Source organism: Lithobates pipiens, unplaced genomic scaffold (assembly GCF_037356315.1).
Source record: "Lithobates pipiens isolate NorthernLeopardFrog02 unplaced genomic scaffold, aLitPip1_a1.2 Scaffold_3, whole genome shotgun sequence".
Lineage (NCBI taxonomy): Eukaryota > Metazoa > Chordata > Amphibia > Anura > Ranidae > Lithobates > Lithobates pipiens.
In genome coordinates this window covers 254,130,780-254,149,863 of record NW_027507790.1, presented here as the reverse complement: position 1 = coordinate 254,149,863, position 19,084 = coordinate 254,130,780, and the positions used below count along the sequence as shown (strand labels likewise).

Below are 19,084 nucleotides of genomic sequence, written 5' to 3'. Positions count from 1 at the left end.
GAAGGTGTTTATTATTAAAGGTGAAAAAAAATCCAAACCATCATGGCCCTGTGTGAAAAAGTGATTGCCCCCCTTGTTAAAACATACTATAACTGTGGTTGTCCACACCTGAGTTCAATCTCTCTAGCCACACCCAGGCCTGATTATTGCCACACCTGTTCACAATCAAGGCATCACCTAAATAGGAGCTGCTTGACACAGTAAGGTCCACCAGAAGATCCTTAAAAGCTACACATCATGCCGAGACCCAAAGAAATTCAGGAACAATTGAGAAAGAAAGTAATTGAGATCTATCAGTCTGGAAAGGGTTATAAAGCCATTTCCAAAGCTTTGGGAATCCAGCGAACCACAGTGAGAGCCATTATCCACAAATGGCGAAGACATGGAACAGTGGTGAACCTTCCCAGGAGTGGCCGGCCACCCAAAATTACCCCAAGAGCGCAGTGACGACTCATCCAAGAGGTCACAAAAGACCCCACAACAACGTCCAAGGAACTGCAGGCCTCACTTGCCTCAGTTAAGGTCAGCGTTCATGCCTCCACCATCAGGAAAAGACTGGGCAAAAATGGCCTGCATGGCAGAGTTCCAAGGAGAAAACCACTGCTGAGCAAAAAGAACATCAAAGCTCGTCTCAATTTCTCCACAACACATCTTGATGATCCCCAAGACTTTTGGGACAACATTCTGTGGACCGATGAGACAAAAGTGGAACTCTTTGGAAGGTGTGTGTCCAAGTATATCTGGCGTAGAAGGAACACTGCATTTCATAAAAAGAACATTATACCAACAGTAAAATATGGTGGTGGTAGTGTGATGGTCTGTGGCTGTTTTGCTGCTTCAGGACCTGGAAGACTTGCCGTGATAAAAGGAACTATGAATTCTGCTGTCTACCAAGAGATCCTGAAGGAGAATGTCCGACCATCTGTTCGTGTACTCAAGCTGAAACGAACTTGGGTTCTGCAGCAGGACAATGATCCTAAACACACCAGCAAGTCCACCACCGAATGGCTGAAGAAAAACAAAATGAAGACTTTGGAGTGGCCTAGCCAAAGTCCTGACCTGAATCCTATTGAGATGTTGTGGTATGACCTTAAAAAGGCCGTTCATGCTCGAAAACCCTCTAATGTAACTGAATTAGGACAATTCTGCAAAGATGAGTGGGCCAAAATTCCTCCAGGACGCTGTAAAAGCCTCATTGCACGTTATCGCAAACGCTTGGTTGCAGTTGTTGCTGCTAAGGGTGGCCCAACCAGTTATTAGGTTTAGGGGGCAATCACTTTTTCACACAGGGCCATGATGGTTTGGATTTTTTTTCACCTTTTAATAATAAACACCTTCATTTACAAATTGCATTTTGTGTTTACTTGTGTTGTCCTTGACTATTGTTTAAATTGGTTTGATGTTCCGAAACACTTAAGTGTGACAAACATGCAAAGGAACAGGAAATGAGGAAGGGGGCAAACACTTTTTCACACCACTGTGTGTGTGTATATGTATGTATATGTATATATGTATGTATATATATATATATATATATATATATATATATATATATATATATATATATATATATATATATATATATATATATATATAAAATATTTTATAGGAATTGCTTGAATCATTGACTGATGAACTTACTTACCCCTGAGGAGTTGCAGTCTTCATCTATTGCTCTTAAATTATAGGAGACCATTTCAGCTTAATAATGCAGCATGCATTACGGCAATTAGAGGTTCAGACTAGTATTGTTTCTAGTCTTGGGTTGTTTAAAGCTCCTAAGAGACTTTCCTTTTTAGGACCTGGTTGCTGGAACCGACTCATCACTTGGGTCAGGTTCTGGGCACCTCTCAGGCCCAGAACTTCAGTTTCTGGTTAGAACTCTTAAGTCCAGAAGCTTCTGTACTCTCCACTTCTGCATGAGTATTGGAACTGATGTTGGCCTCCTTCGAGGAAGTTCCCTTCACCCAGTTTCACTTAGGTTTTCGTTTATGAAGCGGTGAAATCTATTCACTGCTTCATTCTCCGGCATTCACAGAGGAGATCTTTTTCCTCTGTGTGCCTGTTCATGAAGCAGAGTAGATTGCTTCACCTTTGGAGGAGAGAAGCGATCTACAAACTCTTCCAACAGTGGACGGTCCCTGATACTGGAATCTCGTGAGACTTTACAAGATTACAGCACCAGAAATGCACTGAAACAGATGTCAGTTTATTAAGTAGTGATAAATTCACTGCTGATTACATTGACAGATGGCGTGGTTAATGTTAATAACGAGTCCCCCCTACATTTTTATATACACGCATACTATATAATATATGTGTGTGTGTGTGTGTGTGTATGTATGTATGTATGTATGTATATATATATATATATATATATATATATATATATATATATATATATATATATATATATACATACACACACACACACACACACACACACACACACACACACACACACACACACACACACGACAGTGGTACATGGTTACAGTTTTGGGGGGGGGTCTGCACGAGGTATAAGGAAGTTAAAAATCTTCCTTTTCCCCCTCAGATCCCCCCCAGATTCTCTCTTCGCTCCCCGATTCTCCACCTCTGAGCTGGTGACTCAGATCACCAGTGAATCGCAGCTTCATAAACTGCCCGTTACTGTGTCAGCCAATGAGGATTCTCAGTGTGCGGAGATCATCGGTGGGAGAACATGTTCAAACACTTCTCCCCCCGATTATCTCTGCTTCATAAACTGTTTATGGACTGTGATCAGCGGCGAGCCTCTGGATCACCGCTGATCACTGCTTCATAAACGGACACCTTAAACATGGACAATGAAACCGTCTTTTCCCTAAAGACAAGTCACTGCTGTTTCTGTATTGGCTGACTTTGGTGATATCAGATACCAGGTTGTCAGGTTGTAGAGGAGTCCTGATGTCCCATGCAGAACTTCATATTTCAGCCTTGTCAGCCGTGTACAATTGTGCCGATATGGATGATTTAACAGGCAAATTTCCTCAGCTGGCAGCGCCTGGACCTGTGAATATAGTCTCTACACCCAGAGCTGTTCTAGGATCTGGCCCAGATGGGGGCACTCTGTTGTAGAACTTGGAGGCCAGGAGGTCCACATCCAAATTGTACAGTTTTATATGCAGGTACAGGGATCCCCTGGCAGAAGTAGTGCATTCCTCTGGTGGCTCCATGGGATAAGTACACTCTGCTCTTTGCCTCACCTCCCCAGAAATGTCCTACTGGAATGCTCTGAAGTATTGAGATGGAGGGCAATCTGGTAATTTTCTGGACTGGCCCAGGTGAATGTTGTATGGTAATTTGGTAAGACTTATGGCAGATGCTTCAAGAACAATGCCAGGTCAAGAGCCAGTTTGCCATTCTGCTTCATGGTTGCTTGTGTTATCAGCTTGGCTTTGGAAAGTCCAGATTCTAAGAGAGCGACTTTCCTCTGAGTCTGTGATCCCCCACTATGCTTAAAGGGTAAGTTCACCTTTACAGAAAATCTGTAAGGTGACCTTACACTGGACCCCCTTCCCCATCCCACACAGTCCTGCTTTACCAGATTGCTGCAATCCCCTGCTGTTGCAAATTTACCAAGCCGCTTTACAGATATTCTGTAAAGGTGAACTTACACGTTTAAACCTAGGAAGTCTACTTCCATCAGGCTTGGACCTGGAAGAATGACATCCATTTGTGCAAGTCTCTCGGGGGGTGTGGGGGGTTCCGATACAGCAACTTCTCCATGGGAATTCTTCTCGCCTTCCTTCAGTTGGCTTTGGACTAGTGTTTGACTTTTGGAAAGTGTCAAAGGTCTGTCCTTTCCATTCTTCTTTCAGACTGCTGGTCTCTCACTCATTAAAGTGGTTGTAAACCCTTACAAACCACTTTGACCTACAGGTAAGTCTAGATTAAGGCTTACCTGTAGGTCCAAGAAATATCTCCTAAACCTACACGGTTTAGGAGATATTTACTAAAAGATGGGCACTGCTGTCTGCGGTGCATGAGCCCTAGACAGAGGCGCGCAGGCGGACTATCGCCGTTAGCAGCATGCCGCTGCTAACGGCGATATGCCGTTAGTGGCAGCTCCCGTGCGCATTTGCGGGAGTGACGTCATTGCTGCTCCAGCGCTGTGAGTGGCCGGAGCAGCGATACCTGGAAGAAGATGGACGCTCCATACTACAGGGCACAGCGGTGACATCGCTGGCTCCTGTGTCAGGTAAGTGACTAGTAGCCCATTATGCTTTACCTTTGCAGGGAGACCAAGAAGAAGTAAACCCATTAGGGTTTACTTCCTCTTTATTAAAGACTTTTTTTTTTTTTTTTTGCAGCTCCTTTTGTCTATATGCCATTAAAGCGGGGTTCCACCCTAAAGTGGAACCCCCGCTGATCGGATCCCTCCCCCCCTCCGGTGTCACAATTGGCACCTTTCAGGAGGGGAGGGGGGTGGAGATACCTGTCAAAGACAGGTATTTACACCCACTTCCGGGCATAGACTCCCGTGGGAGTCTACGCCATTTCCTGTCCTGCCGCGCTGTCTGCTGGGACACACACGGGTCCCAGTGACAGCGCGGAGAATTCCTATTGCGCTGCGCTACTCGCGCATGCGCAGTAGTGAACCGGGAAGTGAAGCCGATTCGCTTCACTTCCTGATTCCCTCACCTAGAATGGTGGCGGCAGCAGCCGAGGGCCGATCGATCGGCCTCGGCTGCCGGCATCGCTGGAACCCGGGACAGGTGAGTGTCCATTTATTAAAAGTCAGCAGCTGTAGTATTTATAGCTGCTGGCTTTTAATATTTTTTTTTTTTTGGTGGAATCCCTCTTTAACTCTGACATTCTGATTCTCTCTGCTTTAGAAACCTCTGGTGAAACTCGCTGGAAAGATTCCTCTCTACGCCCCCCGTTTTTCTTCTTCTCTTCTACACAAAGTGATTTTACTTGTAGCCATCACCTCTCCAAGGAAAGCGTCTGAACACTTTTTGGTTTTGCATAGTGCAAGTTGTTGTTGAGGGCCAAGGGCTTTTTCTTGTCTAAGGTAGTTCCTAATACAAATTATGTATATATTGACATTCAGCCACACATATGTGTTTTTCCAGTGTCCGATACTCCTGTAGGAGGTAGTAGGGCCTAAAGCAACAATTCAGAACTCCTAATAAAGCTTCCCTGCTGGGCTGGAGGTTTTTTAACCCCCCTAGCGGTAATCCCCAGTCTGGCTCGGGTTCGGATTTTACTGATAGGAGCGGTAACCCCGAGCCAGACTCGGGATCGCATCGCAGGGAGGACACAGTGAGAGTTACTTACCTTGTCCCCTGGATCCAGCGATGTCCTCCGCGCTGTGTGATCAAGCTGTCCTCCGCTCGATTCACAGTGCCGAATGCTGCCGAGCTCCGTTCCCTGCAGCGTTACGGCGCACGGGAGCGGAGAACGGCGGCAAATTCAAAAAAGTAAAAGTACACAAAACAAACACAGCACTGTAATCTTACAGATTACAGTACTGTATTACAAAATTACACACCCCCTTTGTCCCTAGCGGTCTGTGCAGTGCCCTGCATGCACTTTTATATTATAAATACTGTTTTTTTTTTCTGCCTGGAATTTGGAGATTGTCCATAGCAACCAAAAAGTGTCCCCTTTTCAGTGTTTTAGGATTTGATTACATTATTGAATATTTTTTATTATTCTTTATTATATTATAAACTTTATCATACCCGGGATGTCTGCTAGACTCTGGTTTGAACATATTTAAGAGAGTTATTCCTAAGAATTACAGGACTACAATATAAGACACCAAATTTCCATGCAAAATAATTGTACCGCAAAAGTCTCCAAAACCAGGGCGTGTCCAGATGTAACAGGAGCAAGACGTGTTGCAGTGGAGCTCCGCAATCCTGATTGCATCCGCAACCATCCTGAGCCTTAGATTGCCGGAGGGGTCTCCAAATCATCCCTACCTGAAGCCTGATATCATCCGCAGCGGCCCTGGTGCATATTGTGCTGCTCGGCCGACCGATCGCGGAATTCCAGGGCTGTGCTCGGTCTCCTGCTCCGTGGACCCGCCGCCATCTTACGGCCTACCTCGCCTCCAGCGCCCCTGGGCTCCGGTGCCGCGATCTGTGGGTGAAGAAGCAGTACACCGCGGCGCATCTACGGAGGCTGTCCCTGGGACAGCGTAGGACGGTGATGGGGTTGGATGCGCTAAGAGGATCCCCCGAAGCCGCTCCTGAGAGCCTGCGGCCCACCGCCATCTTGCGGCCTCACAATCAGCCGCCATCCTCCTGCTGCGAACACCTGGGGGGGGGTCTCCTGTTCGTCCCCCGGAGCCATCGGAGGTCTGCTGCACCCTCCCCAGCTGCTATTTGTGGAGCCCTGCAGTTTGATTGCACTCAGTGGGACTGTTCTACGCCTCGGACCCCACGACCATCTTGAGGCCTACCCTGCACCCATCATCCGTGGCCTTGGGCTCCGCTGTCCGTGGGAGGCAAGACATCGGCTCCCTTTACGCCCGCTGGAGGTTCCTGGACGAAGGTTGGTCAGGGAGGGGGCTGGGGAACGGAGTGGGGGATCCCTTTATAGGCGTTATCTTGCGGCCTGCTCTCCTGGGCTCATCCTTCATCCTCACCCTTGGCCCTTAAGTGCAGTGCTGTGGCATTGCAGTGTTGCCCTCCCAGAGACTGCCGCTGTGCCCCGGAGGCGAACGCTTTGCCCTCCCCCTTCCCTGTGTGCCCAGCAGCACAAGTACTGCTCTGCCCTCTGTGTCTTCCCCTGTGGTGTCTGTGCCCTGCTGGAGGCCCGGACCTTGAGCGGGTAGCTCATCCCACTCATATCCTCTGGCCTGCAAGGAGAACCCGGGCGCCTGCCGCCCCTTCCAGTACAGCTATTTGGCTCGGTCCCTGGGCACCAACACTGCTATTGCTTCCTGTTGCCAAGAAGCAGGTTTTCCACCCGCAGCATCCTCCCAAGATCCTCCCTCACTGCGAGGTGAACCTCGAATGGGCCACCCTAAGACCCGCTGCTCCAAATCTCCGGCTCAAGGACTCCTCGTGCCGGCTGCTGCCTCATCTACAAGGCGATCCTCGGCTGCGATGGTGTCCGGCGCACGGGAGGCCACGGACTCCGGGAAGGTGGGGGCTCCCACAGGAGCGGAGATCCTAGCAGCCATAACATCCTGTAAAGAAACTCTGACAGCCAAGATCGACTTCTTGAGTGTAGATGTTGGTCTCATCCGCCAGGACATGGATAAGTTCCGCTCGCGTGACGCTGAGGTGGAGGATAGGCTCTCTGTGGTGGAGGATACGGTCCGCTCAGACTCCCAGGGAAGTGAAGGCCTTGCAGATTCAGGTGAAAGCGCTACAAGAACGTGCAATAGATACTGAAAATCACCTCAGGCGAAACAATATCCGCTTACTTGGACTTCCTGAAAGGGCTGAGGGCCCTAGACCCGCTGAGTTTGCTGAAGGACTCTTGTCCACCCTGTTCAACCTGGGGGTGTTGCCGCCCACCTTTGTGGTGGAGAGAGCCCACAGGGTCCCACCACTCCGCGCCCCTTCCTGCTACGGCTGTTAAATTACCGTGACAGGGACCGCATCCTGGCGGCGGCTCGTACCATGCCTGAAATCAAGTATGAGAACACCAAACTTTTTCCAGACTTCTCTCAGGAAGTGCAGCAAGGACGGCGAGTCCTTTACTGATGTGAGACGCCGGCTCAGAGAAAGAGGAATTTGTTTTGGTCTTCTGTATCCAAGCAGGTTACGAATTACTGATGGTGATAACACCCGCTTTTTTGACACCCCGGAGGCTGCGGCGGCGTGGCTGGATGCCCGCTGATCATGTGCTGTCGGGGGTTTGGAGTGGCTGAACGTGATCGACAGGAGGTAGCTAAGTCTCCCTCTTCTTCTTCAAAGAATCGACCCGAGTAGAATCCTAGCAACATTTGTTCTCTGTTCCCGGGCCCTTTCTCCCCATTGTGTCCAGCTTTGCCCTTGCGGATTGTTTATTTGTCTTGCACCGCGGGAGAGACTGCGATTACTCCTGCCTAAGGAGCTCCACTGGAGGCCACTAAGTTACCCCATTTTTTGTTTACTCCCCCCCCCCCCCCCCGTTTTCCCCTCCACGACTGGACTCCTCCTTCCGAAATTGGTACGGACTCTACTGGGAAGGACTGTGGCCCACCATCCGGGGGTCTCAGTGATCTGAAGGTTCTAAAGTTATGGGAAGAAACCCTGCATCGGTTTGTATGGGTCGATGGCCTAATGTTTTGGTCATTGACCTTGGTTCTTATGATGTTGTGATGTTTGGGTAGGATTTTATATGTTCTGTGGGGAGAGGTTTTTTTGTTTTAAAGCTAAGTTTAGATTCTGTGCTGTTCGAATGCTGAAGAGTATGTGTACTGAATTTGGGTTTGGCTACACCTACTGGTTGTCTAGGATCATCCTGCTTTTGCTCCCCCCCTGACGTTTCATGATGGCCCCCTCTGATAACGAGTCGCTGACTATTATATCATGGAACGTCAGGGGACTCCACTCCAAATACAAGAGTTCACTATTATTCCAATATTTAAAACTACATAATCCTCACATAGTCCTGCTGCAGGAAACACACTTAACTGGTAGTAAGGTTCTGGCTCTGAAAAAACCCTGGATGCAAAGGGCGCTGCATGCAACCTACTCCTCGTACTCTCGAGGGGTGTCGATATTGATCAGTAAGCGAGTGCCATGTATGATCCATGAGGTTCACTTGGATCCCCAGGGGAAATTTGTTATGGTGGTGTTGAGCATCTATAATAAGAAATATGTCATAGTTAACGTGTATCTGCCTCCTCCGAGCCAGGTGCAGGTTCTGTACACATTATGAGAGGTTGGCTCCGCATTGCCCGGCGTATGTCCTGTTTATGGGAGATTTCAACGCCACATTGTCCCGTGACCTAGATAGGCCCTCCCCACAATCGACTTTCAATCCTGATCTTGGTACGTGGGCCCTGGCAACAGAATTCCAGGAGGTGTGGAGATGGCTTCACCCCCAGGATAGAACATACTCCTGTTTTTCATCCACGTTTAAAACGTCCTCCCGCATTGATCTGGCGTTTGCCAATGACCTCCTCCTGGCTAATGTCCAGGAGGCTAGCTACCTTCCCTCAGGTTTATCGGATCACCACTCCCTTAAATTAATTATTAGGACCACCAAGACGAGGAGTAAAGCCCTTTGGAGGCTACAGCCCCATTGGATCAATAACGTAACAGTTCACAACAGAGTTTCTCCCTCCTTGCAGGACTACTGGGTGCGCAATGCGGGGTCAGCCTCCCTGGAGATGATGTAGGATGCTTCCAAAGCCTACGGTAGGGGACAGTATATCTCTGCCGTGGCGGCTGTTAGAGCAGAACTTGGGGACAAAGTATCTGATTTGCAGCACAGAGTTGAGGAGGCTCTAAATCAATACTCTGCCTCGGCGACGGTCCCCAATTTCGAGCACCTTTCGTCACTCAGGCGAGAACTGCATCTCCATGTCTCAGACACCACCAGGCTGGGTCTACAAGACAGCAGACAGCAAATACTTTGAATATGGAGATAAGAATAGCAAACTACTAGCTATGCTGGCGCAGCAGGACAGGCCTGTAGCAGTTATACCTGAAATACTCACGGAGGAAGGGACACTGGTTACCTCTCCGGAGGATATTTTGTCTGCATTCACCAGGTTTTATACCTCTCTGTATGTCTCCTCACTCCCTGAAAGCTTTGACCCCACACCAATGACCTCATTGTTAGATATGCTGGCACTGGCAGGGAAGACCCCGGGGCTGGATGGACTACCCATAGAGTATTATAGAGCCCACGTAGAACTGCTTGCCCCCAGGTTGGCTCAGATGTATCGAGCATGTCTTCAACAGGGCTCCCTGCTGCCCTCTATGAGAGAGGCCCATATTGTTCTCATTCCAAAGCCTAATAAGGACCCCAAGCAGTGCGCCTCTTACAGGCCAATAGCACTCCTTAATTGTGATTTAAAAATATTGACCAAAATACTGGCCACTAGACTCAATAAAGTAATCAAATCTCTGATTCTGATCAAACTGGCTTTATGCCAGGTAGGTCCACTGACATCAATATCCGTAGACTGTTTTCCAACATTCATGCCCCCCATGATAATCAAGGCACTAGTACTATTGCCTCCCTTGATATGGAAAAGGCATTTGATACAGTGGAATGGGTGCATCTGTGGGAGGTGCTTAGAAGAATGGGTTTCCCACTGCGGTTTGTTGCCTGGATACGCACACTGTACACCGGTCCCCTGGCATGCATTAAAGCGGAGGTCCACCCTAAAATGGACCTCCGCTCATCGGAATCCCCCCCCCTCCGGCGCCACAATCGGCACCTTTCAGGGGGGAGGGGGGTGCAGTTACCTGGATAATCCAGGTAACTGCACCCACTTCCGGGCTAGCTCTCTGCGGAACGGGGCGTACGTTCCACAGCGCCCGCCCCCTTCAGCAAGTGCCCCGCTGCCTGCTGGGAAACACACAGCTCCCAGAGGCAGCGGGGACCGTCCGGATTGCGCCGCGCGGCTCGCGCATGCGCAGTAGGGAACCGGGAAATGAAGCCGAAAGGCTCCATTTCCTGATTCCCATACCCAAGATGGCGGCGGGACCCGGCAGCCGAGCGAGCGATCGGCTTCGGGTGCCGACATCGCGGGCGCGTTGGACAGGTAAGTGTCACTATTTAAAAGTCAGCAGCTGCAGTATTTGTAGCTGCTGGCTTTAAAAAAAAAAAAAAAAAAAAAACGCGGAGTCCCGGTGGACTCCCGCTTTAAACTGAATGGCTCCCTGTCTCCTTCGTTCCCCCTGCGGAGGGGCACCAGGCAGGGATGCCCTCTCTCCCTGGCCTTGTTTGCCCTAGCCATGGAACCTATTGCCGAAGCTCTCAGGAGTTTCGGCTGAGGTCCGTGGTCTTCGGGTGGGCTGGCTGGAGGAGAGAGTGGCTCTCTATGCGGATGATCTTCTGCTCTTTTTGAATGATCCTGGTGACTCTCTGCGGGGCGCACTTGGATTATGGATGCCTTCTCTGTCTTCACTGGGTTGAAGATGAATTGGCATAAGTCTCAGCTCTTCCCGGTGGACGAGGGGGCCAGGACCTCTCCATCCTCTACCACGCTTCAGTGGGTGGATAGGTTTACCTATTTGGGTATTATTATTTCAAGAGAGAACAGGGACTTTGTCCGGCTCAATCTTGAACCTGTTCTGATAGGGATCAAGTCCAAATTAAAGGCGTGGGGCAATCTTCCCCTCTCCCTCATTGGCCGCATCTACCTTCTAAAAATGAAGATCCTCCCCAAACTTGCGTACATTTTAGGAACTCCCCACACTAAAACCTTCTTTAACTCTCTGAAACAACTTTTCCTCTCCTTCATCTGGGGACCCAAGTCCCCTAGATTCAGATACACCACTCTCACCAGGCCTGTGGGTAATGGGGGGTTGGCTCTTCCTGATTGTCACAAATATTTCTTAGCCACTCAGCTCATAACCGCCCACTGGTGGTTGCGGCCGGACCTGACCAATGCTGCAACGGTCCTGGAGGCAGCTATAGTGGGGTCTCTGGAGGCCTTGAAGAGGTTGATATTCAGGGGGTTAAATACTCCTCACTGCCTCACCCCTTCTATGCGCACCACTATAAGGCCGTGGAGGGTGGGAGAGGCACTGAGGGCACCCCTGCCGAACTTCTGGTCTCCTCACACCCCCCTGTGGCTGAATCTTCACCTTCCGCAGTTCAGTACCATCCCGGACCCGCAGGCCTGGGCCAAGTGTAAAATACTGACTCTCGTACATGTTTTCGCTAACGGGAAACTTACTCCCTTTCATATACTACGTACTAAATTTAATGTGCCAGCATGGGCCCATTTTCGATATCTTCAAATAGCACATGCATATCGATGTCAATTTTTAGGTCAACCGGTCGTTCTAGAATACTCTGAGCTTGAATCCATCCTTTGGGTAAAAGACCTGGAGAAACCCATGTCTCAGATTTACGGGTCCCTGCTGGTTGCTGCCGTCCCCGAGTTGTCCTCCCTCCGCAGGAAATGGGTGGGGGACATACCGGAGCTGGATGACGATGACTGGAGGGAGGTTTGGGATTTTCCATTCTCCCCTTTGGTTTCAGCCAGGGACAAACTGGTCCAATACAAAATTATTCATAGGGCCCACTACACGCCCCACAGACTGCATCAGATGTCGCCGACACATTCCCCAGCGTGCTGGCACTGCTCCTATCGGCCAGGAGACTTCATTCACATTTTCTGGACTTGCCCAGCGATTGAATGTTACTGGAAGGAGGTTCTCCTGGTGATAGTTAAGACTACTAAGATTAGTATCCCTTATGATCCTAAATATTGTCTGCTGGGGCTAGTGGAGCAAATGTTGATCCTCAGGGCTAGGAAAACTCATATCCTTGTTATTGTACTATGCACGCAAGGCCATCACCATGACCAGGAAACAACCGTCTCCCCCTGTTATAGATAAGAACTATAAATTAGTTCTTGGTTATCTGCTGCTATTTCTAATTAAAAAGTATAAATGTGCATGCACATTAGAAGTAAACACTCTCTGAGATATGTTCAGCTCAGGCTACTTCTAAATACTGATTTATTCGTGGGCGGTGTTAATATTTTATACAGAAAGATACGTCATTACTATGTCAGTCTAATTGGTACATCTTATTGGTTACAATACAAGAGAAATGAAGAAACTTGATGCTTGAAGTTTGGTTGAAGCTGGTTTTCTTATCTCGAATGCATTCTTCTGCACGCGTGGGATGTAGGGTATAGACGCCATCTTCCTGCAGAACAGGGTCAATCTGTATGCTACATAATAAGTAAGGAGCATGGGAACATGTATACACATAAGCAAATAGACATTTTCTGATTTATCATTATGTACATTGGATTCCTTAACAGTCCCCCCTAAAATGGCTATTTTCTTCTGTCCCTCATCTAAAGGTCCTACTCACCTGGCCCATTCTCCTCAGCAACTCTTTTTAAGCTGTATATAGAGTTGGGCAGCAACTAGTTCACTACCCCCCTCGATACAGCTGGAGAAGGGCAATAAGGTGCTATCTACCCCTATAACCCTAGAGGATTGTGAGATTTTGGACAGGGAGTGACTGTAGAGGAGTGAAGGGTTTGTCACCCTCCATCATAAGAGGGTCCTCTTCTTCTTGGTGGAGAAATGTAGGTGGGCTGTTTTCTACAGCCTTGCTCATTAACTTCTTTACGAAAGGTAGAATACAGCATACAATCGGGGGGTAAAAGAACCAGGATTATTAGTACCGTTACCCCTATCTGGGCGAGCACCTTCTGCCACCCACTCATCCAGCTAAAATATTGATCCCATGGGTCTGTAATACCGGAGTTCTTCTTCAACTCCAATGACAAATCTTCTAGTTTCTTTATAGCTAAAGTTACTTTACCATTTGGGCCGGTATTATCAGGAATGTAGGTGCAACAGGTCCCCGTTTTTTCTATCATTTTACAGACACCTCCTTTCTCAGCTAACACCATGTCTAAGGCCACCTGGTTCTGGAATGTCATGTAGGGAGTGGGGGGGGTAACTGGTCAGCAATTCCCTGGAGGGCATCTTTAGTGTAATTCACAAATCTTTGTTGGTTATAATATATGTAATTGATCCAATCTACATTCTTGTTAACAGTTATTATGGGGATCAAAGACTCAAAACCAACTTTTACCTGATCCCTGGCTTTGAATTCATCAGGGACCCTCCTTGGGACCCCTATAGCATCTATGTACACATGAGGGTCAAAGCTTCCGGAGAGAGCTGCTCGCTTCCTCCTCTGACTGTGTGCTGGGTCAGTGTATGTATCAGGGGTATCTTCTGCTAGGATATGGAGTGGCATAATCACCTTTTCAAGGGCACATTCACCGGTCCAGATACCCTCTAATCTGGTCCTATGTTCCAACCCACTGTCCCTCCCAGGAACCACAATTCTGGCCCCAGTAACTGTCTGTAAAACGCACATTACCATCAGGGATGTCTCACCTTACCAACAGGGCTGTCACTGTACCAATGGCATTGCCATGAAAGAGTCAAACGGACAAGGTACTATGTCACAGTAATCAAAGGTAAAGGTGGTCACATGTGTACCTGAAGAGTTGTACCAAAATGTAATTATGTTATTTATTTATTTATTTTTTTTGTGATGACCACCTCCTGGGCCTCCCCCCTAGACCAAACAGAAAAAGGATATGCAGCATGGTCGTCATGAAGTGGGTGGGATCTTGTCCTCGGGGGTGGAGCTTTCTTGCAGTGGGAGGCGTGTATTCAGGTATTCTTCCCGGCCAATTCCACTGAGGTGGCTGTGGTCAGCAAAACTTGGAATGGACCATCATATCTGGGTTCAAGAGAATGTTTTCTCACAAATTTCTTTACCAGCCCCCAATCTCCAGGTAGTAGTTGGTGTGTTCCTGTATCTAATTCAGGATCTGGAATGGAAGAAAACACCTGGACATGCATTTGGGTTAATTCTCGTGATAATGCGGTTACATAATTAGTCAACACATCAGATTGCAACTGTAACTGTTGTGGAAAGTGACAGCCAAGTCTGGGGGCTGAACCAAACTAAATTTTATAAGGAGATAGGGCATATTTCCCCCGGGGTGTGTGTCTGACACTGAACAGGGCAATGGGCAAACTGTCTGGCCGACTCATGTTAGTCTTTTGGGCCATCTTTAACATCCTGTTTTTCTAGTGTCCCTTTCATCCTTTCTACCTTCCCGCTACTTTGAGGGTGGTAAGGGGTGTGTAGAGCCAACTGAACCCCCAGTGCTGCCCTAATCTTTTGTAAGGGTTGCTGTGAAGGCTGGGCCTGATCGCTCTCTATCACCTCTGGGACCTCAAATCTATATACTATCTCACTCAGTAGTTCCTTAGCTGTGGTCCTGGCAGTCATGTCCACCTCCACTAGGGCGTATTCGAATCTGTCACTCCTTTGACATTTGGGAGTGATCAATTTGTATCCTCTGGAAGGGGTATAAGAGCTTTTGCCAGGTGCTTCTTCTGTGCCTTTTCTGTACATTCTGGGTTACATTTGTTGCAGATAGTGCATGATCTGCAGAAGTTGTTGGTCAATGAAGTAACTCATAAGTTCATAAGAGTCTTTGTCAAGTGGGCAGTTCCATTTCCCCATTGCACCATGGCTGGGTACATACTCCTGGGTAGACAAGGCTTCTTGCTGCACTCGAATAGTCCATCTCTGAGAGTTCCTCCTCTCCGTTTTCCAGCTTTCCTTCTCATCCGGACTTGCTGCTTCCTGTAATTATTTCAGATAAACTCTGTCCACTGGGAGAGTCTGTAGGGTAAGCATGGAGTGGTCTTCTTCTACCACCCTGCTGTCCACTTCCCGTGGACCACTGGCTGCCTGTTTGGCAGCTGAATTGGCTAGATTGCCTCAAGCTTCCTTCGAGTTGAGTTTGTTGTGTGCTTTTATTTTTAGAATAGTCACTTGGGTTGGGAGAAGCAGGGCGTCCAAGTCCTTGATGGCTGAGCTGTTTCACAGGTGTTCCTGCAGCCGTTAGGAACCCTCTGTCCTTCCAGATAACACCAAAATCATGGGCAACGCTGAAAGCATATCTTGAGTCCGTATGAATGTTGGCTCTTTTTCCCTCTGCCAATTTACATGCTGTAGTAAGTGCTTGCAGCTCTGCCACCTGTGCAGACATCACCGGCGGTAAGGTTTCAGTTTGGAGAACCGAGTTTTCAGTGGTGACCTGGATCCTGCAGGGGTATTTCACTCACGGTGGGGATATGCGTGGTTTCCAGCCGCATTAGTTCGATGCAGTTATGGGGTGACAAGTCAAGACTCGACTCCTCCTCCTTATCCCCCTCGAGAAGTGGAAGAAGGGTGGTAGGTTTCGGTGTTTGACAACGTTATAGAGTAATGCTGTCTAGAAGGTAGAAACACAGGAGTCTCAAGTGTCTGGCAATGGACAGATGTTTCGGCTGGATCTTGGTGGAGTATGGGAGCAATGTCATGGGGAGCAAGCAGAACAAGGCAGAGTCCGAGAGCCAAGTTTGAAGTTTTGTCAAACAAGGCTTGTGCAGCAAAGACAGCTCACAGACACGATGGGCCTCCTCTTGCTATCGCATCCAGCCGACAGGAATAATATCCTATAGGGCATTGGCAGATGCCGTGTGATTGGGCGAGTACACCTGTAGCATGTCCCAGATGTTCAGATACAAAGGGCTTGAACGTTTTGTCGTAGTCTGGGAGCCCTAGCACCAAAGATTGTGTGCTTGAAGGCCTCAAAGTTGGATATTGCTTCAGGAGACATCTGGAAGGGGTCTGCTTTCAGGGTATCATACAAAGCTTGCATCAGTAGGGAGCCTTCTGGAATCCATGCTCTGCAATACGAAATTAGTCCAAGGAAGGAATGAAGGGGCTTCTGGCCTTGTGGCAGTGGGATGTCAGAGATTGCTTACACCCTGTCTTCAGTGAGGTGTATTGTCCCATGGGACAAGACAGTGTCCAAGAACAATTACAGATGTTGAGCACCACTGCAATTTGGGCTTTGAGGCTTCGCAACCCTGTGTGGCAAGATAGCCCAACTGGCTTTCTGAGGTGACTTCAACAGTGGGTAAGTCAGCTGCACAGTGGAGAAGGTCATCAACATATTGGAGGAGAGTCACTTCCAGGTGATCCTCTTGTTATGTGTCAAGGATGATAGCCATAGCGTTTGCAAACTAGCTTGGAGAGTTCTGTGCCCCTTTTTGGCATAACTGTCTGGGTACGTTGCTGTCTTTTCGTGGGTGAATGCAAAAGGTACCAGCATGAGGGGTGAGGGTGGACACTGAAGAGAGCGTTTGCATGGTCCACCACTGTGAGGTACTTTGCAGTCAGGGACACCCCCGCAACCAGCTTGTTCTCTTTTAGGGGTTCTCTTCTTCCTAGATAACAGAGGTGTGTTGCATGGAGATGCGCAGGGTGGGCTCCATCTGACACGAGGGCCTTGACATGCTTCAAAATAGCTGCAGATTGAGCTAACTTTAGGGGGGGGTATTGTGGTTTCCGGGGCAATGATGTGCCCTCTTTGAGCTTGACTGAAACTGGTGGCACCATTAAGTGACAGTTGTCTTCCGGTCCTGTGGATCATAGGCACACAGGGATTCTGTCAAGTACTTCCTGCGGTATTGAACTTGGAGTTATTGCTTCATGAAGTGTCATCAGGAGAGGCAGAGAATACAAAGCAGATGAGTCTTCCAAGGATAGGGGAGTATGTAACTTCACCGCCCCCTTCAGGTGTGAAGATGATTGACGCCTGTAGTCTGGACAGCACATCAGCTCCTAGTAGATTCAAGGGACATGTAGAGGACACCACAAATCTGGTAAGCAAATCAGGAAATGTCCTCACTTGGAGAGGCTCAGTGAGTGGACTGGAGCGGGGCACCCCATCCACTCCCACGCAGGAAACATCAATAGTGGAAAGGAAAGAATTATCAGGCAGGTCCTCAGCCCTCAACACACTCCTGGCTGCACTTATGTCAATGAGAAAAGTGGTAGGTTTTCCTTGTATAGGTAACGTGACCTTTGCTAGGGGTCCCCCAGTCTCATTTGAGGACACTGTCATAAGGGGTGACACGGGTTTGCCCATTTCCTAGCGTGAGCTAGGGCGTGGTGGTGGAGGTTCATTTCCACGTTGCCCTTTGCGGGGATCCCTGTCTTGTCCCGGATATCTTGGGGCTCTGCATACTCTTCTGATGTGACCCCGCTTTTCACAGTTGTAACAGATGATCTTCTCCCTGGTATTGGGCAGTGGTGGTGAACGAGTGTAGGCGGGATCTCTGTCTTGTGTTACCATGAGGGGCGTTGTTTTTTTTTTTTTTTTTCCTTTTTGGTTTTCTATCCCTCTGGCCACCAACAGTAAATTGGACATTTTCATTGAGCGATATTCAGGGCGGGCCACCATCAGGCTTTTTCTGATATCCTGTCTGAGTCCTGAGACAAAAGCAGATGATAACACGTGTGTGTGTGTGTGTCTTTTCATAGAGGGAGAAGCCCAGATGTTCAAAGGCCTGTATGAGTCTAGCATGATACTTCTCCACAGACTCCCCTTTATCTTGGGCAATATCTTGGATTGTGGTGGTCTGATCTGCCAATTTCTCCTTTGCCCAATCGCGGAGTTGTGCACAGAACTCCAAGCCTGAGGTATAAGAAGTGGCACTTGCCAGGCAGGCATCATTGAAGGCTGTCTGCATGACTGGCCAAAAGACATGTCCTGCTTTAATTTGGCATAGGCTGATCAAGTCTCTCCAGGCAGCTGAGTAAGTTTCCTGTATCTGCACTATCCTGCGGTAGAAGAGCATTGGCTGTTTCTCTGGGTCAGGCAGACTTGTCACTAAGGTTGCTGCTTGTGATGGGGTAAAAGCGACATACATCACCGGTGCCCCTTCTGGTAACCGAGACTGGTGTTGGGGCAGGGAAGGGGCACTGTTCCTTATGGATGTCAGCATACGTTTGCGATCCTCTCGGAACTGTGAGTCCAGAGCCGGATTAGGGGTTAAATCAGCAACTGGCCTTGCTACCTGTTGTTGGTCTTCCCACTCGGATGCTTCTTTAACACCCCCTCTATCAAATTCTGGAAAAACCTGGTGAACGCTAGTTTGCCCCTCTATAAGGCCACCTACTCGAGCAGGGGTTGCCCACAAAAATTTGAGAAGGTGTGGACCTGCTGGTTGGATGATATCACTACGGCAACTGATGTAGTGAATAACCCATAATTCTTCATTAAGGTTATAGTATGATGATAAGTTGACCCAAATGCTCCTATGTTATTTTATCCTGTAAGTATAATACTTAGCACAGAACCTCCTGCAATACCCTCTCCCCACATTGGGGTATAGCTAGATAAGGTTGTGTTTGTGTTGATCTGCCCTGTTGCAGTCCGTTGCTGCATCAGAGGCAGACTGTGTATTATGAGAATGTGTCCTTTTGTGGCCGGTACCGCATTTGGAGGTTTGCCCCTGTGTGGGAAATGTTTGGCCCCTGCGTGGGCAAATTTGTATGCCAATGAAAACTTAATAAAAACGATAAAAAA

General features: G+C 48.4%; 1 protein-coding gene across 3 annotated transcripts in view; it reads left to right on the top strand.

Moving 5' to 3' along the window:
• PIAS2 (protein inhibitor of activated STAT 2) overlaps positions 1-19,084 on the top strand; it is a 92,693-nt gene that overhangs the window by 46,993 nt on the left and 26,616 nt on the right. The window lies entirely within an intron of this gene.